Source organism: Oryctolagus cuniculus, chromosome 1 (assembly GCF_051225735.1).
Source record: "Oryctolagus cuniculus isolate XC-2025 breed Fujian yellow rabbit chromosome 1, ASM5122573v1, whole genome shotgun sequence".
In the NCBI taxonomy this organism is placed as follows: Eukaryota; Metazoa; Chordata; class Mammalia; order Lagomorpha; family Leporidae; genus Oryctolagus; species Oryctolagus cuniculus.
Genome location: NC_142867.1, coordinates 148,968,530 through 148,995,760, shown reverse-complemented (window position 1 = coordinate 148,995,760; position 27,231 = coordinate 148,968,530). Strand labels below are relative to the sequence as shown.

The following is a 27,231-nucleotide window of genomic DNA, read 5'->3' as shown; positions in this document are numbered from 1 at the left end:
TTTTAAAAAGATCAATAATGAAACTGGAGACATTACAGTGGATTCTACAGAAATAAAAAAGGATAGTAAGACAATACTGCAAACAATTGTTTGCCAAGAGAATGGATAACATAAATGAAATAAATTCCTAGAAATACAAAATCTATTTAGACCTTATCATGAGAAAGTACAAAAGCTGAATAGACTAAAACTAATAAAGAGATTGAACCAGTAATCAAAAACAAACTAACAACAACAACAAGTCCTGAGCCTTCTGATTTCAGTGGAGACTTCTACCACACATTTAAAGAAAAATTAATGGTGATATTTTTCAATTTTTTCCAAAACACTTAATAACAGAGAAGACTTCCAAGCTCCTTCAGTAAGTACAGGTTGGACCTGATACCTAAGCCTGAAAAAGATATGACAGGAGAAGAAAACCATAAGCCAATAGCCGTTATGAACAAAAATTCTCAAGAGAATACTAGCCGGACTCATAGAATGACAAAAACCCTAAACAGCACTCTGACCTCAGATTCAGCCCCTAAGGCCTGACTGAAAACACCCTGAGAGCATTTCAGGCATGGAAAGCCAAGACATAGTGGCAAAATGGTTCTGCACAAAGGATATCTGTGAGTGAGAGCCCAGTGGAAAGAAGGGGCCATCAAAGAAGGATGCACTTTTCTCTGAAGGGAGGAGAGAACTTCCACTTTGCATATGGCTCTGTCTAAAAACCAATGGAGTTTGTGAACTCAAAAGACTTCCATAGCCTTGACAGCTCATGTCAAGAGCCTCAGGTGATCACTGACATCATGAATAAGAGTGTCAATTGTTAAATCAACAACAGGAGTCACTGTGTACTTGCTCCCTATGCTGGACCTCTGTCCTTAATGAGTTGTACCATGAGAATTAACAGTAAAACTTGTCTTCAAACTGTACTTTATACTGTGTGTGTGAGTACAAATAATTGAAATCATTACTTAGTAAAGAGTTGATCTTCTATATATAGTCAATTAAAAATGAATCTTAATGGAAAATGGAATGAGAGAGGGAATGGGAGGTGGGATGAGAGTGTGGGTGGGAGGGTGGGAATGGGGGGAAGAAACACTATATCACTAAAAGCTGTACATATGAAAATGTGTATGCATTAAATAAAAACCTTCAAAAAAAGAAAATACTAGCAAACTAAATTCAGCAGCATACTAACAAATGACAAAGTGAGATTTATTCCTGGAATTCAGTGATGGTTTCTCATACAAAAATTTATCAATGTAAGGCAAATATTTTATGAGGACCTAGAGTAGTCAAAATTGTAGAGACAAAAAGATGAATGGAGACTTCAAGGGACTGAAATAAAGCAGAGCTTATGCTTAAAGACCATGGGTTCCAAATAGAAACAGTTCTGCAGATGCATGCTAATGATGATTGCACACCAATGCAAATGTACTATGCACCACTAATGTATACCTTTAAACTTGGTTATGGTGGTGGTAAGTTTTATGTTTTATGATTTTATCACAATAAAAAAGGAAGAAAAAAGTGGAAACCTTGCAGTTAAAAATATTTGTAACTCAAACCAGCTAGAAAGGCAGGAATGTTTTAATTAACTTGAGTAGAAGACAGAGATATAGATAGTTCCAATTCGATGGTTCCCTCTCCAAATGCCAACAATGGCTAGGACCAAGGCCAGGAGCTGGAAATGCAAAACAGGTCTCCTACATAGGTGGCAGGAATCAAACTATTTAAGCTATGCCACTGCCTCTCAAGGTCTGCATTAGCAGCAAGCTGGAGTCAGGAGACAGAGCTAGAAATTGAACCTAGGCACTCCATTGCGGGACATGGGTTTCTTAACCATTAGGCCAAACACCTATTCCTAAGCTAGGGATTTTTGGGTTCTGATTCAGATAATTTTCTGCTTATAATTGGGCTCAAACTGCTCTCTTTTCCTCTCTGCTAGTTTTTCCAAACCTTTTATCTCTCACCTCTCTACTCTTTGCCCAAAATTCACTTAGTCATGTGTAAGGAAGTGGAGTATTTACATAATAAAAAGTCTTCTCAGAAATTCAGCCTTCCTTTGTGTGACATAAATAGACTCAGTACCAGCTTTTCAGTAGGGTACAAGTTTCCGTGTAGACCCCCAGACCACCCTGCAAGGCTGGCAGTACACAAAGAGCTGTCTCTGGGACTGTGAGGCTCAAAAGAAAGCATACAATAAACTGTGTGGTATGTCAAGTGTGTAATACCACACAAGCAAAATGTATAAAAAGCCAAAGAAAATAAACCACATTTCAGCTTTGTTCATTGGGTTTCATGGCCTCCGTTTCTATTTATTGATGATGGAAAATGTTAATGTAGAGACGCAATACCTGTATAGTACATGATGGAGCAAGGACAAAAGCAACCCTTTGCATTCTTTCTCAGCCAGCTCAACCCCACCGCTGCATTATTGAGAAACCTCCCATGTTATCTCCCTCAGCCAGCTCAATTATGACTGGAAGTAGATCCCCAGCCCCCCAACCACCCACCTCTGCTTTATTGAGATACTTCTTCCTGCATTCTTCCCCAATAAACCAGCCTGTGAAGTTTGTGAAGCCTGTGCCCACAAAAATAAGCCAGCACAAACCCACTCTGCCCTGCCTAATGCCCCCTAACCCCTGCCCCTAAGATGATATCTATGCCCCAGCCTGTAAGGGAGTAGGTGCATAATGCCACATATTCTCCCTGTGTACACACCAGCCATTAGCCACTTCTCAGGTTTTTGAATAAACCTGCTCTGGCTGTGAGTCTGCATTCTGTCTCCTCTTTGTCTTGCCCTTCTTTCCTCATAGTAAAGGTAAGATCGGAGCCAATAAAAGTTTCAGGTTAAACTCCTATTCTTTCTGATGAACTTATAGTTAGTTTCCTTTAGGATCTGGATTAAAAACAAGGTAGATGCTGAACTCTATTTAATATAAATTTCTCAACACACTGCTTCTGTGAGGCCTAAACGAGCAAATACGAAGAGGTTATTTAATAGAGCAGCTGATTGGAAAACAGAAGTTGTAGGCAAAAAAGAAAAGATGATAATGCTTCATAGTGTTTTGAATTTATGTTTACTCTGACTACAAGGTGAAATTATTATAAGGTAATATGTCCTTTTTTATCTTTGAAAGTACACCATGTTAAACTATGAATGACAATGCAAAGACTAAGAAATAAAATGGCCAGTAACTAGAAAAATGGTACAAGCTGATCTGGAATAAGAAATATACAAAATAAACTCTTATATTATGTTTCAACTTAAAAATTTATTAAAAAATTAATGATAACTATAATTTCTGGCAAGGATACAGCAGAATAGGTATCCTCACACACTACTATTGGAAATGGAAGTTTACATTCTGGCAGAAGGGTTATTTGATAGTAGATACAAAAGGAATTACAAATCAGTATTCATTGAACTAACAAATATGCTTACAGACATTTAATCTAAGGGATTAACCTAAAATATATTCAAAGACTAAAAAAATTTAAGAGAAAAATTATAGCACATGGGAGGTTTGACGATAAGAATACAGATAAAACTTCTATGATAGGAGCTATAGAAAAATTAAAATGTGTCAAAATATTTCAGTTGTTCATAGATAAAAATGTGAATGCAGACTCACATACAGATGTGTCTATTGATTTTTTGAGAGAGGTTAGTGTGACATGATTTACTATTCTCTTTAATAGTGGTTCAGAAACAGAGGAAGGTTAATGGATTTATTGAGTCACCTGCTACACTGACTGCTAGTTATTCATCCAAACATTTCTTGGATCTAAACCACTGAAATTTGTGTATTTTGATTTTCATTTATGTGGAATGCAAGCATCATTTGGCAAGTAAAGTAAAATCAAATGAAAATATATCATTTATTTGTGTACTTGTGGTCATTTGGCAAACTAAAAAAAAAAAAAGAAAAATCAGTTGGTTAGTGTTAGTAAAATGGCGCAGTCTTATCTGTGGCATGATCTATGGTCTGGACACCATCCTAGGCTCCATCTCCCACCACCATTGCGGGAAGCCAGGTGACCACGTGGCCTAACCACAGATGTCAGCTCTACCCTCACCCTAATAGGATTCGCTGCTCCTACTTCTCTGCCCACCTCCTGGCAAAAAAAAAAAAAAAAAAAAACAGGGCCTGTGTGGGGAGCAATCCGGACTGGACTGAGTTACTGGAATTAAGACTTATTCTATGCATCTGCTCTCCCACAATATGGCGCTGGGAGAGAAGTAAACAGCTTCCGCACAGCTGCCTCCAGTTCAACTAATAAACTGTAGGACTTGCTCCTGATTGGAGGAGAGCAGCGTACTCGGCGTGTGGGCAGCCAAGTTAGGATTGGTGGAGGAGGACTATAAAGGAGGAGAGAGACGGCATGCACCAGGAACATCTAAGGGGAACACCTGTGCAGCCCCCCCGAGAGAGCCGGCCGGCGGTGTGCCGCTCCCCTGCGGAAGTGGGGAATGCGGCCAGGGGGAACTGCCCTTCCACGGAGGTGGAAGGGATAGTAGCCAACCCGGGAAGAACCAGCAGCAAACCCGGGGAGGGCCGAGCAGACGAAAGAACAGCGCAGGGTCCTGTGTCGTTCCTCCATGAAGAGGGGGAGCGACATAATGGTGCCGTGACTCGGATAGGAAACCTGACTCGGATAGGAAACCTGACTCGGATAGGAAACCTAGGACGGATAGGAAACTTAGGAGGGAAGAAACGGGAAGAACTGGGAAAATACCGGAGAGAGAGACTAGCAAACAGCCTAGGGAAAAGCCGGACGAAAAAGGGTGCCGGAAGAAGCTATTGAAAGCCTAGGCATAGATTCAGATACGGACTACGGGGGGAAGCTGGGAGAAATCTCTAAGGTCGAAAGCGAAAGTGAAAGCTAGAACAAACAGACTCGGATGCGGACTGTGGGGAGAGGCCAGGAGAAATGAGGGAGGAGTATTGTTGGAGGAAAGCTTGGGGAAACATACCGGGTAGAGAAAAATGTTAGGGAAATTGAAGCCGCGGGGGGCAGGCCGAGGCGGAAACGTAAGCCACTTTGGGGTTCTCAAGTTAGCCCGGGAATAGGGGGCGAAAAGTTGAAACCAGAAGCTGAAACGTAAGCCAGATTGGGATCCGTCTGATTAGCCCGGGGAGCAAAGGACGGGAAGCCAAACCGTGGGGTGGAGACGTATGCTGGGTTGAATTCGCCAGGCTAGCCCGGGGAACTTAGATTGAATGCTAGTGGCGGACACGTAAGCTACGCTGTGTTACTCGCGGAAGCCGCCGCGTGCAGAGAGAGCACGGGGCGTGAATAGATAGGGAACGGGGCTGGCGCGAGGCCGTGGTGCAGACGCGAAGGGCGTGGAGACCGCAGAGCGCGCGAAGCCAAGCCGCGCAAAGCCGGGAAGCTGCGCAGATGAAAGAGGCGCGGGCTGAAGCGGCTCAGCCGGGAAGCCGCCGAGAAGTAGCCTCGGGGCGGGCACCGGGAAGCTGCAGGGATAAGAGAAATAGAAGTTTAGAAGCAAAGTGAGAGAAATAGGAATGCTGGAAGATAGAAGTAAAATGGGAGAAATAGGAATGCCCGGAGATAGAGAAATAGAGAAATAGAAAGGCCTCCCTACAACACTGCAATGTGAGAGCTTGGATTCGGTCTGCCTGATTAAGTGAGGCGATGAGCACGATGAGCACCTGCGGCGGCTAGCAGCTTATGCGCCGCAGGTCACCGAAGACAGGCACGAATTAACATCAGTAAGGCCTCCCCACAAAAAGGCAATGAGAAGGCTTGGATTCGGTTTGCCTGATAGGGCTTGTAAGCCCCTGCAGGCTCGACCAGAGCATGCGCTGCAGGGCACCGAACACAGGCATGCATCAGCACCTAAAAACCTCCTTACAACATGGCGAAGAGAGGACCCGGATTCGGTTTGCCTGATAGGACGTGTAAGAACCTGTGGCAACTCTAGCAAGTAGAGCAGAGTGTGTGCTGCGGGACACCGAAGACAGGCGCGTATCAACGCCAAAAAATAAAAAGAAAGGGGGATCTGTGGGGAGCAATCCGGACTGGACTGAGTTACTGGAATTAAGACTTATTCTATGCATCTGCTCTCCCACAATATGGCGCTGGGAGAGAAGTAAACAGCTTCCGCACAGCTGCCTCCAGTTCAACTAATAAACTGTAGGACTTGCTCCTGATTGGAGGAGAGCAGCGTACTCGGCATGTGGGCAGCCGAGTTAGGATTGGTGGAGGAGGACTATAAAGGAGGAGAGAGACGGCATGCACCAGGAACATCTAAGGGGAACATCTAGCTGAAGGAACACCCGTGCAGCCCCCGAGAGACCCGGCCGGCGGTGTGCCGCTCCCCTGCGGAAGTGGGGAATGCGGCCAGGGGGAACTGCCCTTCCACGGAGGTGGAAGGGATAGTAGCCAACCCGGGAAGAACCAGCAGCAAACCCGGGGAGGGCCGAGCAGACGAAAGAACAGCGCAGGGTCCTGTGTCGTTCCTCCACGAAGAGGGGGAGCGACAGGCCTGTTCCTGAACATGTGTCTCTATCTCTTCCGATCTCTCTCTCTTACACTCTCTTACCCTCTCACCCTCTTCCCGCCCCACCCCACCCTGCTTGTTGGGCTTCCCCCACCTGACAATAAACCTTTCCTCTAACTCCTGTGTTTGGTGTCTTTTGAGGCTGCTTTACAGTTAGATTTTTACAAAATGATGTTTTGGGGGAAAAATGTTTACTAAAACATTGCTATGAGCTGAACTATGTCCCCTCAAAACTCCTGTGTTAAAGCTCTAATTCCCAGAACCTCAGAATGTATTTAGGGCCTTCGACAAAGTAATCAAGTTAAAGGGAGACCATTAAAGTGGGTCCCAAACTAATCTGACCAATGTCTATGCCAGGAACAGATGCCAGAGTACAGACAGAGATGCTTGAGGACAGTGCAGAAAGGTGGCCATTTCCAAACCACAGAGAAGCCTGAAAGAAAGCCAACCTTGCCAGCACCTTGATCGTGATCTTCCAGTCTCCAAAACTGGGAGGAAGTTAAGTATCTGTGGTCTAAGCTGCCCCATCTGTGGTATTTTGTTGTGGCAAAAGGAAGTTTGAATCATTGAAAATTGCTAAATGTAACTTTTGAGGTTTCCAAGTACTTTATAACAATGATTCTCAAGCTATTCACCACTTATAAAAATTTCACATCCATTGCAGGCCAATATTTTGGGAAAATACAAAATCACATGCTTGGATATTGCAGCAATGTTAAATTACTATAAATATCTAAACACTCTCAAAGCCCACAGTTATCTTGTCACAGACTGGTATATAGTACATGGAACTGCTGAGTGAAATTCTCTGCCTTAGTTCATGTTGTGTTGCCTTAAGAGAATATCTGAGACTGGGTAATTTATAAAGAATAGAGATTTATTTCTTACAGTTTCGGAGGCTTCGAAGTCCAACCGAGGTCCAAGGAACCACATCTGGTGAGGTCTTTCTTGCTGTGGCATTTCTTGATAGCTGGCAAAGAGAACATGAGATAGAGAGAGAGAAATAGATTGCTACTGATCTTTAAATGTTGGTTCATTCCTCAAATGCCCATAGCATCTGGAACTGGGCCAGGCTGAAAGCAGAAGCAAGAAACTCAACTGAGGTCTCCCAACCAATTGTACCGTAATCTCTGCTGCCTCTTGTGGAGAGTCGGTACTTGAACCCAGACACTCTGGTATGGCATGTGAGCATCTCAATCAGTATCTTGACTACTATTACAAATGCCAGCCCCCTGAGGTTTTTGAAGCACCTCCATATGTCTGTCATCCTGCACAAGATTATGTTTCTCTGGGGATATCTGAGAGAAACAAGGGAAGAATAGAGGAAGGAAGCAAGGGGAGGGGAGGGAGCTAAACTCATCCTTTTATCAGGAACAAACTCCCTTGATACTAACCCACCCATAATAATATAATAGTTCAATCATACAGGGAGAGCCCTCACGTCTTAATCACCTCTTAAGTGCCCCACCTCTCAACGTTGTTGATTTGAGGGTTAAGTTTCCAACACATAAACTTTGGGGGAAAAATTCAAACCACAGCACTGCCTTGAAGTTTATTTGGCCCATTGTCCTCAACTGATAGCTGAGAACCCTGGGATTCTGAGAAGTTTAACAATTTACTCCATATTACAAAGCTTGTTAGATATCCCTACAGCAATCATATTTTCGTTTAAACTTAAACAAGTCACCAAAATCCCCAATCCATTTCCTTTCCAGTTAAGCTAATTTCAGCCTGATTTCTTTCACTTTGTCTTCCTAGAGGATATGTCCACTCCTGTTACCAGTAATGTTTAGGAAAACTGAGTCATTTAATTATCTACTCTCAGAAATTCTGCCTGTTCTTTCAATAAATTGCATTTGCCACCTATGAGAGACTCTTGCCTGTTGTACCGACATCTTGTTTTCATGTACTTGAAGCACATCTTATTATCAATCCTCTTGTGCAATCTTCCCTTCATTTTCTACCTTTGATTTGACTGAGCTTTTGTACATTCTCCAAATTTATTCTGTAATCTTTCCCAGCCTCTTCTGTCCTGAATGTTTTATATCTTGCATATGCCTCTTGCTCACCCTTGATTACTCTCAGCTCTGTTCCTTCATTTACATGGTCTCTGGAAAGCCTGTATTGTGTTTACCATTCAATGGCTTGCATAGCCCCTGGGCATATATTAGTTTTTGTTCAAATGCTTGCCATTTCCCTCTGCATCCTTCACTTCCATCAACATGTCTTTTTTGTTCCCATTCATCACACCCCATACTCCCTAAAAGATTGATTTTCTAGGCAGTATTTTCTTAAACATTATTCTTTGAAATTTTTAAAAATATTCTTAATGTGTATTACAACATTAATTATCTTATTTTCTTGATTATAAGTAATGGTAGTGCTGATCACTTTTTCTTTTTTGCAATAGCCATACAACTAACAGATTGTACAATGCTGGGCTGCTAATCTAAATATTATAGTTTTCCTTCTTTATCTTGGTTGAACTAAGTACTTTACATGTCCCATATGATGCTGATAGTCTAAACTTTAAATCTTTACTGTGCTATTCATTTATCTCTGAAAGAGTTTAATGAATCATAACTTGTAGAATATTCTTTCTCTAGCTTTCCAACCCTACTCATGTTTTAAATTTAATATCAGATTGCATGCCTCCCTTAAGTCATTCCTAATTGTTTCAGCCAACACTCATCCTTCCATATTTTAATTACTCATATAATTATGTCTTTCATCAGTTGTTTAATCCTGAAAAAGCAACTGAAGACTATGTCTAAGTCCACAGTCTTCTCAAAATACACGCTTCGAAAGTGAATATCAATTTTATATATAATATATATTAGGTTGAGTCATATGAACTCGAAAAAGGATTGAATCTAAACAACTTCATGTTTCAACTCAACATATACATTTTATTTAACTAAAACTACTGGGCCGGCACTGTGGCATAGCCAGTAAAGCCATTGCCTACAGTGTCGGCATTCCATATAGGCACCAGCTCAAGTCTCTGCTGCTGCACTTCCAATCTGGCTCTCTGCTATGGCCTGGGAAAACAGTAGAAGATGGCCCAAGTCCTTGGGCCACTGCACCCATGTGGAAAACCCGGAAGAAGCTCCTGGCTCCTGGCTTCAGATGGGTGCAGCTCCAGCTGTAGTAAACCAGCAGATGGAGGATCTCTCTCTCTCTCTCCCTCACTTCTTCCTTCTCTCTCTGCCTCTCCTTCTCTCTATGTGTGCAGTTCTGCCTTTCAAATAAATAAATAAATATTAAAAAAACTCTACTGAGGGGTGAGCATTTAGCTTAGTTATCAAGCCACCAAAAGAGAGCCAGAATTTCAGTCCCGGTTCCACTTCCGTTTCCATGTCAAATGTGTACCCTGAGAGGCAGCAGGTGATGGCTCTCCCACATGGGAGATCTGCATTGATTTCCAGGCTCTCTACTTCAGCTTGGCTCAGCCTTTGTCATTGTGGAAATATATACAGTGAATCAGTGGATGGGGACTCTCTCTCTCTCTTTCTCTCTCTTTCAAATAAATAAAAATTAAACACATAAAAAGTAAAATATATATATATATTGAGCACTTATAATTTGACGTTGTACAAACACAGTGTTTGATTTAATAATGAAACCAGTCTAACAGTTAAGTATGTTGTCTCCAGCTTACAAAGAGAACTAAGAGGGGGCCAAGATGGCAGTAGAGCAACAGGATGTTCCGAGTAGTGGGGGGTGGGGGGGTGGTGAATAGGTAGTTAATAGGCAGAGGAGAGGGGATACTAGCTGGCAACAGAATTGCGAGATGTTCAGGCAGAGTAGACCATGAGTCCACCAGAGACTGCTCAGGTCCATGTTAAGGGAGTAAAGAGGAAGGATAAGTGGTGGAGGCACAGCACAGACACAGCAGAGACTGAATGAGGAGATTGGCACCATCCCTCGCCATGAAACCAGGTGAGAGGGAGTGAGCACACAGAGCTGTGGACATCAGTGGGCAGGGAAGCTTGGTGAACTGTGTTTGAAGCTCCAAGCAGGAAGCAGGAGAAACTGTAGGGGAATGGGAGAGAGGGGAGACACCTCTCCACCTATAGCCAGTGGGGAGAAGCCTTATCGACTGTTCACATTTTCAAATGTAAGCAGGGGGCTGCCACGTTTGCCTACAGCACAGATACCCTACTTCACAACACCCTCACCTGGGAATGAGGATCACAGTATTACAGAGTGATTTCCTCGCACCATGAAAGCTGTACAATAAGAAGTCCTAAACAGCAAAAACCCGAACTTGTTTCACACACCAGCGAGAGACATGCTTGGCCCTAGTAGGTGGCTTAGTGCAGCAAAGCCCTGGTACCTGCCTCCATCACAATCTAGAAGTAAACAGGGCTCCAGGAGGTGGGGCTACATGCTTCCACTTGCAACACACAGACACATAGTATCTCATAGCAAGGTACTCAACCAGACAGAAAATCAACAAGAAAACAACAGAGGTAATTGATACCATAACCAAATAGACCTAGCAGATGTTTACAGAACCTTTGACCATACAGCCACAGAGTACACATTATTTTCTCCAGTGCATGGACCTTTCTTGAGTATTTACCATATGCTAAGCCATAAATTGAGTCTCAGCAAATTAAAAAAATCGAAATCATACCCTGCATCTTCTCAGACCACAGTGTAATTAAGCTGGAAATCAACAAATCAAGAATCTCTACATCATATGCAGACACACTGAGAATGAACAATATGTTTCTGAATGAACATTGGATCACAGGAGAAATCAAAAAAATTCCTGGAACTTGAAGTTGACAATACAACTTAACAAAATTTTTGGGATACAGCAAAAGCAGTGTTAAGAGGAAAGTTTATAGCAATTTTTGTGATACAGCAAAAGCAGTGTTAAGAGGAAAGTTTATAGCAATTGGTGTGTATGTCAAAAAACTGGAAAGGCACCAAATTAATAAACTATATATGCGCCTCAAGGATCTAGAAAAGTAACAGCAAACCAAACCCAAAAATAGTAGAAGAAAAGAAATAATTAAAATTAGAGAAGAAATTTAAAAAATTGAATCCAAAAAACAATAACGAAGATCAGCTAAATGAAGATGTGGTTTTTTGAAAAAATAAATATTGACACACCATTGACCCAACTAACCAAAAAAAAAAAAAAAAAAGGAAAGAGAAGACGTAAATCAATAAAATTAGAGATGAAAAGGAAACCCAACAACAGACACCACAGAAATAAAAGGAATCATCAAAAACTACTACAAAGAGCTCTATGCCAACAAACTGGGAAACCTAGAAGAAATGGATAGATTCTTAGATACATAAAACCTACATAAATTGAGCCATGAACACACAGAAAACCTAAACAGACCTATTACCAAAACAGAAATTGAATCATTAATAAAGATCCTCTCAACAAAGAAAAGCCCAGGACTGGATGGCTTCACATTTAATGAAAAACTAACTCCAATTCTTCTCAAGTTATTCAAAACAATTGAAAGGGACAGAATCCTCCCAAATTCTTTCTATGAAGCCAGCATCATCTTAATTCCTAAACCCAGAAAAGACACAACAGAGAAATAGAACTACAGATCAATTTCCCTGATGAACATAGACACAAAAGTCCTCAACAAAATTCTGGTCAATCGAATCCAACAACACATCAGGACTATTCACCCAAACCAAGTGGGCTATCCTTGGTATGCAGGGATAGTTCAACGTTTGAAAATCAATCAATGTGACATACCACATTAACAAATTGAAGAACATAAACCATATGATTATCTCAATAGATGCAGAGAAAGCATTTGACAAAATGCAATACCTTTTCATGATCAAAACTCTAAGCAAATTGGGTTTAGAAGTAACATTCCTCAACACAATCAGTGCAATTTATGACAAACGCACTGCCAGCATCATATTGAATGGGGAAAAGTTGGAAGCATTCCCACTGAGATCCAGTACTAGATAGGGATGCCCACTATCACAATTGCTATTCAATACAGTCTTGGAAGTTTTATCCAGAACCATTAGGCAAGAAAAAGAAATCAAAAGGGATACAAACTGGGAAGGAGGAAGTCAATCTATCTTATTTGCAGATGACATGATTCTATATATAGGGGATCCAAAAGACTCTACTAAGAGACTATTGGAACTCATAAAAGAGTTGCGTAAAGTACCAGGATATAAAGTCAACACAAAAAAATCAACAGCCTTGTATACACAGACAATACCATGGCTGAGAAAGAACTGCTAAGATCAATCCCATTCACAATAGGTACAAAAACAATAAAATATCTTGGAATAAATTTAACCAAAGATGTCAAAGATCTCTATGATGAGAATTACAAAATCTTAAAGCAAGAAATAGAAGAAGATACAAAAAATGGAAAAATCTTCCATGTTCTTGGATTGGAAAAATCAATATCATATAAATTTCCATTCTTCCAAAAGCAATTTAAAGATTCAATGTAATATCAATCAAAATACTAAAGACATTCTACTCAGATCTAGAAAGAATGATGCTGAAATTTATATGGAGGCATAGGAGACCTCAAGTAGCTAAAGCAATCTTATATAACAAAAACAAAGCTTGAGGCATCACAACACCAGATTTAAAGACTTATTACAAGGCAATTATAATCAAAATGGCCTGGTACTCATAAAAAATAGATGGATAGACCAATGAAAACAGAATAGAAACACCAGAAATTAATCTAAACATCTACAACCAACTTACATTTGATCAAGGAGCTAAAACCAATCCCTGCAGCAAGGACAGTTTATTCAACAAATGATGCTGAGAAAACTGGATTCCCACATGCAGAGGTATGAAGCAAGACCCCTACCTTACACCTTACACAAAAATTGACTCAACATGGATTAAAGATCTAAATCTATGACCCGACACCATCAAAGTAATTGAGAACATTGAGGAAACCCTGCAAGACATTGGCACAAGCAAAGAGTTCTTAGAAAAGACCCCTGAGGCACAGTCAATCAAAGCCAAAATTTACAAATGGGAGTACATAAAATTCATAAGCTTCTGTACAGAAAAAGAAAGTCAGGAAAGTGAAGAGGCAACTGACAGAATGAGAGAAATTATTTGCAAACTATGCAAAAGATAAAGGATTAATAACCAGAATATAGAAAGAGATCAAGAAACTCCACAACAACAAAACATAAACCCACTTAAGAGATGGGCCAAGGACTTAAACAGACATTTTGCAAAAGAGGAAATTAAAATGGACAACAGACACGTGAAAAAATATTCAGGATCACTAGCTGTCAGGCAAATGCAAATCAAAACCATAATGAGGTTTCATCTCACCCCAGTTAGAATGGCTCTAATACAGAAACAAATGCTGGAGGGGATGTGGGGAAAAAGGTACCCTAATCCATTGTAGGTGAGAATGTAAACTGATAAAGCCACTATGGAAGACAGTATGGAGATACCTCAAAAATCTGAATATAGACCTATAATGTGACCCAGCCATCCCACTCCTGGGAATTTACACAAGGAAAATGAAATCAGTAAACAAAAGAGCTATCTGCACCTCCATGTTTATTGCAGCTCAATTCACAATAGCTAAGACATGGAATCAACCTAAATGCCATCAACCAAAGACTAGATAATGAAATTATGGGATATGTACACTATGGAATACTACACAGCAGTTTAAAAAATGAAATCAGGTCATTTGCAACAAAATGGATCTGGGAAACTTCATACTTAGTGAAATAAACCAGTCCCAAAGGGACAAATACTATATGTTCTCTCTGATCTGTGAGAACTAATGGTGCACCTAAAAAAAAGCTGTAGAAGTGAAATTGACACTTTGAGAAGAAATGACTTCAACAGCCCTTGTCTTAGACTGTTGAGGAATAGTTTCTTATTTATTTTTTTTACTCTTCTGCATATATTTGTTGAACTCTTTACTTAACATAGAGTTAATCATATATATAATATATATGATAACATAGAGTTAATCATATATATAAAGTCAATTGAAAATAGATCTCAGTAAAAAATAAGAGGGAGAATAAGAGAGGGAGAAGGAAGTTTGTAACTGTAAAGTGGTATATAGTTCTGTATACAGGCCTACAGACTTATTTCTAAGGGTACAGTTTAAAAACTCATCATAGGACTCCAAATTCCATTAAAATTGGTGGTAAAAATGCCATCTTAATTGTTAAAGTGATCATATTAAATGTTAAAGTGACTATATAGATAGGATTAAGTGTTAAAGAGGTAATATAAATAGCATCAAGTGCCTGGTAATAATAATAGAATTAAAAAGTAGGAAATTTCCAACATGGGAAGCAGTCCACACAGCAGACTCAGAATGACAATCACTTTAAGTAACATTTCTGACCTCAGAATCAGCCTTTAAGGCATTAAGATGTGGCTGAAAAGCCTATGAGAGAATTTTAGGCATGGAAAGCCAAGACATCATGGCAAAAAGTATCCTACATGAAGGATCTCTGTGAGTGAGATCCCAGTGGAAAAAAGGGACCATCAGAGAAGGAGGAACTTTTCTCTGAAAGGAGGAGAGACTTTCCATTTTGCTTATGGAATTTTCTAAATACTGACAGAGTTTTGTGGTCACAAAAGGCTTCTATAGTCTTGGCAGCTCATGGCAAGAGCCTCAGGTGATCACTGACATCATAAATAAAAGTGTTAATTGTTAAAGGAACAACAGAAATCACTGTGCACTTACTCCCCATGTAGGACCTCTGTCCTTAATGAGTTGTACTATGAGAATTAACTGTAAAACTCATTCTCAAATAGTACTTTATACATTGGGTGGGGGATGGAAACTGATGAAATCTTTACTTAGTATAGAGTTGATCTTCTGTATATAAAGTTAATTAAAATGAATCTTAATGAAGAACGGGATGGTAGAGAGAATAGGAGGTGGGTGGGAGTAGGAGTGGGAGGGTGGATATGGGGGGAAGAACCACTATATTCCTAAAGTTGTACCTATGAAATTTGTATTCATTAAATAAAAGCTTTAAAAAGAGAGAACTAAGGATAAAAGGGCTTAAATAATTTGCCAGTTTCACACAATTAATATACATAGAACTGGGATTTTAAATCAGGGTTTTTTTTTATTCCAGAGTCCTTGAATTTTTTTTTTTCAAATTTTTTGGAACATAACACAGAGAAGTTGTATTTTTCCATTTTGCATGACTATTATAAAATACCTAAAAATGGGCAACAATATACAGAAAGGTGTCTATTTAACTCACAGTTCTGGAGATTCAAGAACCTGCCTCTGACAATGGCTTTCATGCTGGCATACTCCCCAGGTGGCACAGGGCAAAGAGTAACAAGTGATGAGAAGCCTCTGCCTCTTCTTCTATAGCTACACTATTCAATCATAGTGGCCCCTCCCTGCTAATGTTACCGAATTAAAATTACCTTCCAAATGTCCCATCTTAGTTTCTTTTATTTGTTTTTTGTTACTGATTTGAAAGGGAGAGACAGTAGGATAGAAAGTGGAGGGGGGAGAGACTGACATGACAGAGCGAGATCACCATTCCACTAGTTTGCTCCCAAATGTCTGCAACACCAAGGGCTGTATCAACCTGAAACCAGGAACTCAACCTGGAGCTCCCATATGAGTGTCAGGGAACCAGCTACTTGAGCCTCATCTGCTGCTCCCAGGATGAACATCAGCACAATGCTGGAATGGAGAATTGAGCTAGGACTCAAACTCAGGCAATCTGATGTGGCATGCAGGTACCCAAGCAGTAAGTTAACCTCTGCACCAAACACCCACCAAAAAGCTCCATCTCTAAATAGCACAATCAGATTGTTTCCATTCTCTTAATACCTCACAAGGGGGATTATATTTCAACATATGAACCCTTGGGAACATATGCAAACCATAACAACAAGTAAATATTGATTTTCAATTCATATCAGAGAATCACAATTGTGGAAAAACCTTTGAAACTTACTTAAAACTTCAAAACAAAAAGTAAATGTTTATAAATTGATTGGTGATTTAATTCTTCATCTGACTCTCTAAAACAAACTAAGATTTCAGTTAATTTAGCCAATAGTCAACTTTCCTCATTGCTAAAAATCTTCCCAGAAACCGGTATCCTTCCAAATGGTTAAATAATGGTACATTCTCCTTCCTCCCTCCCTCCCTCCCTCCCTCCCTTTCTCCCTTCTCTCCCTTCCTCCCTTTCTCCCTCCCTCCCTCCTTTCCTCCCTTCCCTCCTTCCCTCTCTCCTTCTCTCCTTCCTTCTTCCCTCCCTTCCTCCCTTCCCTCCCTCCCTTCCTCCCTCCCTTCTTTCCTTCCTCCCTTCCTCCCTTCTCTCCCTTCCTCCCTTTCTCCCTGCCTCCCTCTCTTCCTCCCTCCCTTCCTCCCTCCTTTCCTCCCTTCTCTCCCTTCCTCCCTCCCTCCCTCCCTTCCTTCCTCCCTTCCTCCCTTCCTTCTTCCCTCCCTCCCTCCCTTCCCTTCTCTTCCTCCCTCCCTCCCTTCCTTCCTCCCTTCCTCCCTTCCTTCCTCCCTTCCTCCCTTCCTTCTTCTCTCCCTCCCTTCCCTTCTCTTACTCCCTCCCCCCCTCCCTCCCTCTCTCCCTCCCTTCCTTCCTCCCTTCCTCCCTTCCTTCTTCCCTCCCTCCCTCCCTTCCCTTCTCTTCCTCCCTCCCTCCCTCCCTCCCTCCCTCCTTCCCTCCTTCCTTCTTCCCTCCCTTCCCTCCCTCCCTCCCTCCCTCCCTCCCTTCCTTCCTCAGAGCAACAGAGAAGGAAAGGTACAGACACAGAGAGAGATCTTCCATTCAATGGCTCACTCCTCAAGTGACTGCAACAGCCATGTCTGGGCAAGGCTAAAGCCAGGAGCCCCTCAAGTACTTGGCCCATTTCCTGCTGCCATCCCAGGTGCATTAGCAAGAAGCTGTATTAAAAGTGGAGCAGCAGCCAGGACTCCAACCAACACTCTGATACGGGATGTCATTGTTTTTAAGTGGTGGCTTACTCCACTGCAACACAGCACCAATACATTATGCTGTAATACTATATACAGCGATTTAAGCAATAAATTAGGAGTGAGCATTTGGTCTAGATGTTAAGGTGCCCATGTCCCTTGAAAGAATACCTGGGTTAGGCCGGCGCCGCGGCTCACTAGGCTAATCCTCCGCCTAGCGGCGCCGGCACACCGGGTTCTAGTCCCGGTCGGGGCGCCGGATTCTGTCCCGGTTGCCCCTCTTCCAGGCCAGCTCTCTGCTGTGGCCAGGGAGTGCAGTGGAGGATGGCCCAGGTGCTTGGGCCCTGCACCCCATGGGAGACCAGGAAAAGCACCTGGCTCCTGGCTCCTGCCATCGGATCAGCGCGGTGCGCCGGCCGCAGCGCGCCGGCCGCGGCGGCCATTGGAGGGTGAACCAACGGCAAAGGAAGACCTTTCTCTCTGTCTCTCTCTCTCACTGTCCACTATGCCTGTAAAAAAAAAAAAAAAAAAGAATACCTGGGTTAGATACCTAGCTCCAGCTCCTGCCGTCAGCTTCCTGCTAATGTATACCCTGGAAGACAGTGGTGATGACTCAAATAATTGAATTCCTGTTATCCATGTGGGAAGCCTGGATTCAGTTCTCAACTTCCAGACCCAGCCATAGCTGGCAACTGGTGAGCGAACCAGTGGATGGCATCTCTCTCTCTCTCTCTCCCTCTCTCTCTCTTTCCTTATACATATACACATATATATGATGAATAAATAAGTTAGTGTCTTGCAATGCACTGACATAGAAGGATATTGATGACATACAGTGGAGTGAAGAAAGTTGAGGAGCCAGCACGGTGGTGTAGTGGATGAAGCCACTGCCTTAGTGCAGGCCCTATGGGCACCAGTTCATGTCCTGGCTGCTCTGCTTCCAGTCCAGCTCCCTGCTGACTGGATGAGAAGATGGCCAAGTTCTTGGGCACCAGAACCCACATGAGAGACCCAGAAGAAGTTTCTGGCTCCACAGTTCAGATCAGCTCAGCTCCAGCCATTGAGGCCATTTGGGGAGTGAATTGGTGGATGAAGAACTCTCTCTCTCTCTCTCTCTCTCTCTGTAACTCTGCCTTTCAAATAAGTACATAAAGCTTTAAAAAAAAGAAGAAAGTTGAAAAATAAAATTATACTATTCCATTTAGAGGATGAAAACATCTGTAAATGTGCCTTTAGGTAATTTGATAATCCATACCTACTGATATTCATCAACTTATAACAGAGATTGTCACATCCTGATAAATCTAGCATACATTGAAACTATGGTAATTCAAAAATACATCTAATGGGCCTCCCCTCTTGAACACTGCAACTTAGTCCAGCATACCTCCAACATATTTACAACACCTACAGCACTAGGAAAAATCAGCTCACACAAAGTGTATTTTGTAATAAAGTGCTGAATATCTCAAGCAATTTATTGAATATCATACAGAAAATGAAAAAACAGAATGGTTATATGGGTTTGCTTTCATACCACTGTAAAGTTAAAAAATGGTAAGTGCAACCATTGTAAGTCAGGGACCACTGATATAATCACACATTTAGTGTACATTATAAGAACAGTACTGGAAGCATACATAAAGCAGAAAGCGAATGATACAGCCTCTAGAAAATCAGAACAAGAATGGAGAGTAAAAGGAAGAAAGCTTTCTACTTTGACTTTATTCTTCCAAAGTGTTTGCATCCTTTTTTGTCTACAGGAAAAAAAGAGCATTCCATCAATCATTCATTTCCTGATAAACTACCTTCCCTCTACAGGACATCTCCTTATGGTTCATCTAAATTCTTCGTGTTGTAAAAGTACAAGTTCTAACACTGACCACAGCATGGAAAACTGCACTTCTCTGAATGGAAATTGCTTAATGACCACACTTTCTTTTTTTTCAGATGTCATCTTTCTCATTCCTGTTGTGGTCTTTGCAGTTTTCGATTAGCGATGTTCTACATTACTTACATTAAGGTGGCAGGAGACCAGTGAGAAATTCCATCTGGCCCTCAGCTAGTAGCAGGATTGTCTCTACTACAGGTGGCATAATCCTCTCTAGTGTTTCAAAGGAAAACTCCATATAACCAGATTTCCTTGCCATAATTTTTTTAAATTGAATTGATACTCTTTTTTTTTTTTTTTTTTTTGGACAGGCAGAGTTAGACATTGAGAGAGAGAGAGAGAAAGAGAGAAAGGGCTTCCTTTTTCCATTGGTTCACCCCCAAGTGGCCACTACGGCTGGCGCACTGTGCTGATCCGAAGCCACGAGCCAGGTGCTTCCTCCTGGTCTCCCATGTGGGTGCAGGGCCCAAGCACTTGGGCCATCCTCCACTGCCTTCCTGGGCCACAGCAGAGAGCTGGACTGGAAGAGGAGCAACTGGGACAGAATCCAGCGCCCCAACAGGGACTAGAATCTGGGGTGCTGGCACTGCAAGCGGAGGATTAGCCTATTGAGCTGCGGCGCCGGCCAAACTGATACTCTTTTTTTCATTTTTATTTTTTTATTTTTATTTATTTACTTTTGACAGGCAGAGTGGACAGTGAGAGAGAGACAGAGAGAAAGGTCTTCCTTTGCCATTGGCTCACCCTCCAATGGCCGCTATGGCCAGAGCACTGCGCTGATCCTATGGCAGGAGCCAGGTGCTTCTCCTGGTCTCCCATGGGGTGCAGGGCCCAAGCTCTTGGGACATCCTCCACTGCACTCCCTGGCCACAGCAGAGAGCTGGCCTGGAAGAGGGGCAACCGGGACAGAATCGGGCACCCCGACCAGGACTAGAACCCGGTGTGCCAGCACCGCAAGGCGGAGGATTAGCCTAGTGAGCCACGGCGCCGGCCTACTGATACTCTTTTTAATAATGCATTTTTCTTATTTGAAAGGCAGAGAGACAGAGATCTTCCACCCACTGTTTCACTCCCCCAAATGTTTACAGCAGCCAGGCAAAAAAGCCAGGAGTCCAGAACTCAACCTAGGTCTCCTGAGTGGGTACCGGGAATTCAAATCTCGAGCCATCACCTGCTACCACCCAGTGTTCACATTAGCATGAAACTGGAAACAGAAACAGAACCAGGAATTGAACCCAGGTACTGTGACATGAGATTCAGACATACTAAGTAGTGTATTAAGCATTGATCCAAATGCCTGCCCCTCCTTGTGTCATCCAGTAAGTCTTCATTAAAAAAATTCATGCATCTATTTAAGAAGCCAACCACTTTGTGGACTTGATGAAACATAGCCATAAATTGCACTACAAAAAAAAAAAAAAAAGAGTAAATAACAATGCCTCTGGCAATATTCTCCCACATTGTCTACAAATAGTTGGTCTGCTATCATACTAAATGAAATGGCTAGCTGCTGATAAAAGGCATCTTAGAGAATGAAAATGAGTTTGGAGACCTGTGGACTTGAGGATTTATATAAATCATTTTACTTAGATAAATATTCCAAAAGTCTCAGTCAGTTTGAATCTCCCTCAAAACAGGTGAGATTCAATCTTATAGGCCTGATTGAGGTTGTGAATCTCAAGAAAACCACCCAAATGAGCAAGGGAGGCAGACTAAGCAAGAAAGGCTGTGGTTAGGTAAAGTCCAGCCTGGCAAGGTCTAGCACTGTCCTACCTTAAGCCCAAGAGGCAGAGTTTGTATCCTTTATCTGTCATTCTCAGGCACAGATGGGAAGGGTGTAACCCCCAGGATTCTCTAGGGGAAGGGATTAGGCAAGTCCCCCAGAGAAATCTGGTGGGTGCTGTTTTCTCAGCCATTGAAGCAGCTGAGCTACACACATGCTGGGTGAAAAAGTGAATCTGGCCCCAGTGCCCACAACAACCACAGCCAGAGCTGAGATGAAGACAGGGCAGGAACAAAACAAAGAATACACATGGATTTAGGCACTGACAAAATAAAGAGGCAGAAACTGGATTTTATTTTCTTCCCTTCATTAACAAGTCTTTGAAAGGTAAGGCAAAAAGAGGCAAGAAAGAGAGAGAGAGAGAAAGAAAAAGAGACAGAGAAAGAAAGAAAGAAAGAAAGAAAGAAAGAAAGAAAGAAAGAAAGAAAGAAAGAAAGAAAGAAAGAAAGAGAGGGAGGGAGGAAGGAGGGAGGGAAGGAGGGAGGGAAGGAGGGAGGGAGGGAAGGAGCAAAGCAATTAGGAGGTTGGGGGAGTACTAAAAAGAAATCACTTTTCATTTGAAATTAAGTTAAAAATACAAACATAGAACTTCACTCTGTTATTGACTGGATTAATCTTTTACCTACTAGAAATGAAAACCTGAGAACACCAAAGAATGAAGCTTTGTATATCTTCTGTCATCTATTTTGAAGGCATCACTTTGGAAAAACAACTTAGGGGCTGGCGTTGTGGCTTAACAGGTTAAGCCACTACCTGCATTGCCAGCATTCCATATGGGCACTGTTTTGACACCTGGCTGCTCCATTTCTGATCCAGCTCCCTGCTAATGAGCCTGCGAAGGCAGCAAAAGATGGCTCAAGTCCTTGGGGTCCCTGAACCCACAGGGGAGACCTGGGTGAAGCTTCTGGCTTCTGGCTTTGGCCTGGCCAAGCCCTGGCCATTGCAGCTCTTTGGGGAGTGAACTAGCAGGTGGAAGATCTCTCTCACTCACTCACTCACTTGTGCTCTCTCTCTATCCCCTCCAACCTCTTTCTGTGACTCTGCCTTTCAAATAAATAAAATCTTTAAAAAAAAGAAAAAAACAACCTAAGGCAGATTTTAGGCGGTTAAGGTAAGCTGGACACCCCATATGCCTTATCCCCAGGACTACTGCAGAGAGAGAACAGGTCTGCAGTTCACTGTCACCACACACAGGATTCTCAATGAATCCCCTTGATTAATGTGCCACCTGGAAAGAACACATCAGCCCACTAAACCTTTCTGAAAAATATCTTTTTTCAGAAACATACTCACTCTTTTCAGACTGCTGCTCTATTCGGAGTGATGCCAACTTGTAACAGCTTCTTGACATTAATTACTGTGCCATCCCATAAGTTTAGTTCTCTGAAAAGCAGCCTGAAGCTGTCAGAGAGGGTCACATATTTTAATGGCCACTCACCTTGACTGCAAGATGCTCACTTTCAGCTCCTCACTCCTTTTCAAATATTAGGAAGCAAGTGACCCACCATCCCATCCGCAAATTTTGATTAATTCCTTCCACTTAACATGTCCCGCTTTCTGCCAAGGTTTGTGGTCTGCAGATTGACAGTCTCATTAAGAGCTTATTCAAGTGCTTGATTATACATCTTTGGAAGTTCCTTAAGCCCTCAGAATCTGAGCAGTAGACTCTCTCCCTGCCTTTGCCAATCACAGTGCAAAAGCCTATGTAGTGCCAGAGGCCAAGAGGTCGCAGAGGGAAGAACAATCCATTCTCAGCCTCGCACACAGGTTATAGACGCAGGTTTCCCTCCAGCTGCCTCTGTCTTTAGGTTTTCTCTTTGGTGGCATCAAGCATCTGCTCCTCTGACACGGCTGATAAGGGCTGGAATAGGAGAAAACTCCAACGACAGGTGCAAGAAAGGATGTGGACTCAGAATCCTTATCTGGACCCATTTCCCAAGGATGTCCTTATTAGTCAAGGGCCAAAGGCAGAGGAAACAGTTACTTGACGGGCAGTGAATGACTGAATAGGGCAAATGAGGGCAGAAGCCTGAGAGAAGCAAGATGTTCTTGTTTACAAAACATACTCTGTATCCTACTGACAAACGTCCTCTTCAGGAGGAGCCAGGAAATGACAGCAATAATTTCCCTCTGCTAAAGAAACTTGCAGTCTCCCTTCTCAACAGTTTAGGCCTGGGTGTTTTCTTTTGGGTCAGTTACTTGGAACTTGCAAAGTTCTTTTCAGTGAAATCATGTCAGTATGGTAGCTCAAGTCTTAGAGCAATTTATCATTCCTGTAACCATAGATTTAAATGCTCTCCAACTTTGGGAAATAAGCTCCGATCCTGACAGCAAATTGTGACGCACATTTTTTTTTTCCTGAGAGTATCCATAGACTGACAGCAAAACCTCTCTTTCATATTCCTCACAGCCCAACCCACTGCATTCTCAGCTTAGTAGCCATCTTTTTCTAGAAGTCGACCCTATTCTCTTGCACAGCAGATTGAATGAGAAGAGACACTTCTGTGCTCCCCAGCTCTCTGGATTTCCCTCTGTTGTTGTACTCACCTCACTGTATTTTTTAAAAAAGGATTTATTTATTTAGTTTTATTTATTTATTTGAAAGGCAGAGTTGCAGAGAAACAGAGGCAGAGAGAGGTCTTCTATCCTGTGGTTCACTCCCCAGATGGCTGCAATGGCCAGAGCTGTGCCAATCCGAAGCCAGGAGCTTCTCCAGGTCTCCCACATGGGTGCAGAGACCCAAGCACTTGGGCCATCTTCCACTGCTTTCCCAGGCCATAGCAGAGAGCTGGTTTAGAAGTGGAGCGGCAAGGACTTGAACCAGCGCCCATTTGGGATGTCGGCACTGCAGGCGGCAGCTTTACCCACTATGCCACAGCGCCAGCCCCCTCACTGTATTCTAAGAACCTCTCCCTTTCTCTGTCTCTTCCATTGGACTGCATGCTCCTGACAACAGGTGCTTTGTATTGTTCTTCCTTTGAGGCCCAGGAACAGTGCTCAGTAACGCATCATCTGTAACTGACTGGGTATGAAGAAAAGTGAAGGCACAGGGTGGTTGGGGAAAGAGTTGTGGAGATACTGGAATCTTGCAAAATTCCCCGTAAGAATCCTCCTTGGCCCCAGACTGGCTCAGCCACCAAGATCACTCTGCATCATTCCCATCAGCCCTCCTCCACTGTCAGGGTTCTCCTATCCCTTCTGGTACTCTATGGAAATGTGTATTTGAGCAGAGAAGAAATGCCTTCATTTCATTTGTCAAAATTAGTCAAATGACCCTGCAGCGGCCTGGGGAGCTGGGAGTCTAGTATTCCTGAGTACCCACAGCAGAAGAGATTAGGAAATAGATAATCACTATCAGACCCTACTATGATATAGCACATGACCTTTTTTGCTTTGTTCCTTTGACCATGCAACCTAGTATTTCAAATATTTCTTATAAAGTTAGATTGCCAACAACTGAAGAGAGATACACTGATTACGGAGGGGTGGAGAACCTTTATTCTGCCAAGGACCATTGGATATTTACAACATCATTCACAGGCCATGCAAAATTATCTACTTAAAAATCAGCCTGCTATAGATTTACTGAATTTAGAGTCCCACCTAGAGTTGCCTTGGCAGGGACAGATCAAATGATTTCATGGGCCTCATTCAAACTGTGGGCCAGATATTCTTTGTCCTGATACAGGAAAACCTTGAAGCAAAACCTACTTTTCTAGCTTTTTGAATAAACTTCTAGAGTGAAAGTTCAGCATTGTGACACAGTGGCTTAAGCCACAACTTGTAACACCAGCATCCCGTATCAGAGAGCAAGTTTGAGTCCCAGTTGCCCTGCTTCTAATCCAGCTCCCTGCTAATGTGCCTGGAGAGGCAGCAGAAGATGGTCTAACAATCTGGGCCCCTGTCATTCACGTGGGAGACATGTTGGGGTTCGTGACTCTTGGCTTTGGCTTAGACTAAACCAAGATGTTGCAGCCATTTGGGAAGTGAACCAGCAGATGGAAGATATGGTTCTGTCTCCCTCCCTCTCTGTCACACTGCCTTTCAAATAAATTAATTAACTGAAAAAAAAAAAAAAAACTTCTGAGGTAAACTGTTCCTCATAGGAGTGAAGAAAAGGACTCTGTATTGAAGAGGCAAAGAACAGAACTGGCCTGTGATTGGAGATTTGGAAGAGAAAACACTGAGAATCACAGGTCAATGTGATGTGTGAACCCCCTGACTATAACAGACATTCTAATAAAGAGCACAAAGATCAGTCTTCTAACAATATTCTAGCATCTAAAAGCTTTTCTTAAGGTGGGAAAAACTAGCTATTCTTTATTATTATGGTAAATTAGATATGAAATTTTCAATCAGACCATTTCGACACATACAATATAGTAGCAGTAAGTACTTTCACAATGTTATACAGTCATCACTGTTGTCCAATTCCAGATCATTTTCATGTCTTCAAATGGAAATTTTGAACATATTAAGCAGTCATCACCTTTTTCCTCTTCACCCTAGTCCCTGAAAACCACTAATCTGCTCTCTATCTCTATGAATTTGAATATTCTGGGTATTTCATATAAATGAGATCTTACAACATGTGGCATTTTATATCTGAATTCTTTCATTTAGCATGTTTTCAGGGTCTATCAATGTCACAGTGTATATCAGTACTTGATTCTTTACACAACTAAATAATATGCTAGTATATGGATGTACCACATTTTATTTAGTTATCAGTAGATAGACATTTGGATATTTTTGCATTTTAGCTATGGGGGATGGTGGTGCTATGAACTGTTACATACAAGTTAACATTTGAACACCTGTTTGCAGTGATTTGGAGTATATATACCTGGGGTGAAACTGTTGGCTCATAAGGTAATTCTATGTTGAACTCCCTGAGGAACACTATAAAGTTGTTTTTTTTTGTTTTTTTTGTTTTTTTTTTTTTTTGACAAGCAGAGTGGACAGTGAAAGAGACAGAAAGGTCTTCCTTAGCCATTGGTTCACGCCCTAATGACTGCTGCGGCCGGCATGTTGCGGCCGACACATCGCGCTGATCCAAAGCCAAGAGCCAGGTGCTTCTCCTGGTCTCCCATGCAGGTGCAGGGCCCAAGGAACTGGGCCATCCTCCACTGCACTCCCAGGCCACAGCAGAGTGCTGAACAGGAAAAGAGGCAACTGGGACAGAATCCGGCACCCCGACCGGGACTGGAACCCAGGGTGCCAGTGCCGCAAGCAGAGGATTAGCCTATTGAGCCGCAGCGCCGGCCCACTATAAAGTTTTTAAACAAGCATTGTTACAGTGCATAGCCTCAACATTTCTGAGCTATGTGTTATTGCCCCATTTTACAGATGTGACTCAAAGACAGTTAATTGCTAGGTTGAACGTTGATTCACCATTCTACAATAAAGATTTTACAAGACCGCAGCAAAAATCAAAGATACACAGATTTATTTATGCCTAAAACTTAAAAATAAGATGACTTTTGAAACAGAACATTCCAAGAGAGTGATAGAATATTGCAAATTTTAGGATAAGGAAAACCCTCTGGAAACTTCCTAGTTTCCTCATTCTTGTGTGGGCTTCATTAATTTAATAATTAGGTCACAGGTTTTACTATCTTAATGAAATATAGAATAATTCCTGCACTATAGTGACTGCTCAATAAACTCTTTTTTTTTTTTTACAGGCAGAGTGGACAGTGAGAGAGAAAGAGAGAGAGAAAGGTCTTCCTTTGCTGTTGGTTCACCCTCCAATGGCTGCCGCATCCAGTGCACCATGCTAATCTGAAGGCAGGAGGCAGGTGCTTCTCCTGGTCTCCCATGGGGTGCAGAGCCCAGGCACTTGGGCCATCCTCCACTGCACTCCCTGGCCACAGCAGAGAGATGGCCTGGAAGAGGAGCAAAGGAGCAACCTAAACAGAATCCAGTGCCCTGACCAGGAATAGAACCCGGTGTGCTGGCGCTGCAAGGCAGAGGATGAGCCTATTGAGCCGCAGTGCAGGCCTCAATAAACTCTTTGTTGGTTTTTTTTTTTTTTTTTTTTTTTTGACAGGCAGAGTGGATAGTGAGAGAGAGAGAGACAGAGAGAAAGGTCTTCCTT

The 27,231-nt window shown here is 42.3% G+C and overlaps 1 long non-coding RNA gene across 2 annotated transcripts in view; it reads right to left on the bottom strand.

The window, feature by feature from the left end:
- LOC149128694 (uncharacterized) overlaps positions 1–27,231 on the bottom strand; it is a 172,283-nt gene that overhangs the window by 69,873 nt on the left and 75,179 nt on the right. For both annotated transcript variants that reach the window (XR_016213479.1, XR_016213478.1), the window contains exon 2: positions 7,409–7,490. This is a non-coding gene — a long non-coding RNA (uncharacterized LOC149128694). The remainder of the gene's footprint in view (positions 1–7,408; positions 7,491–27,231) is intronic.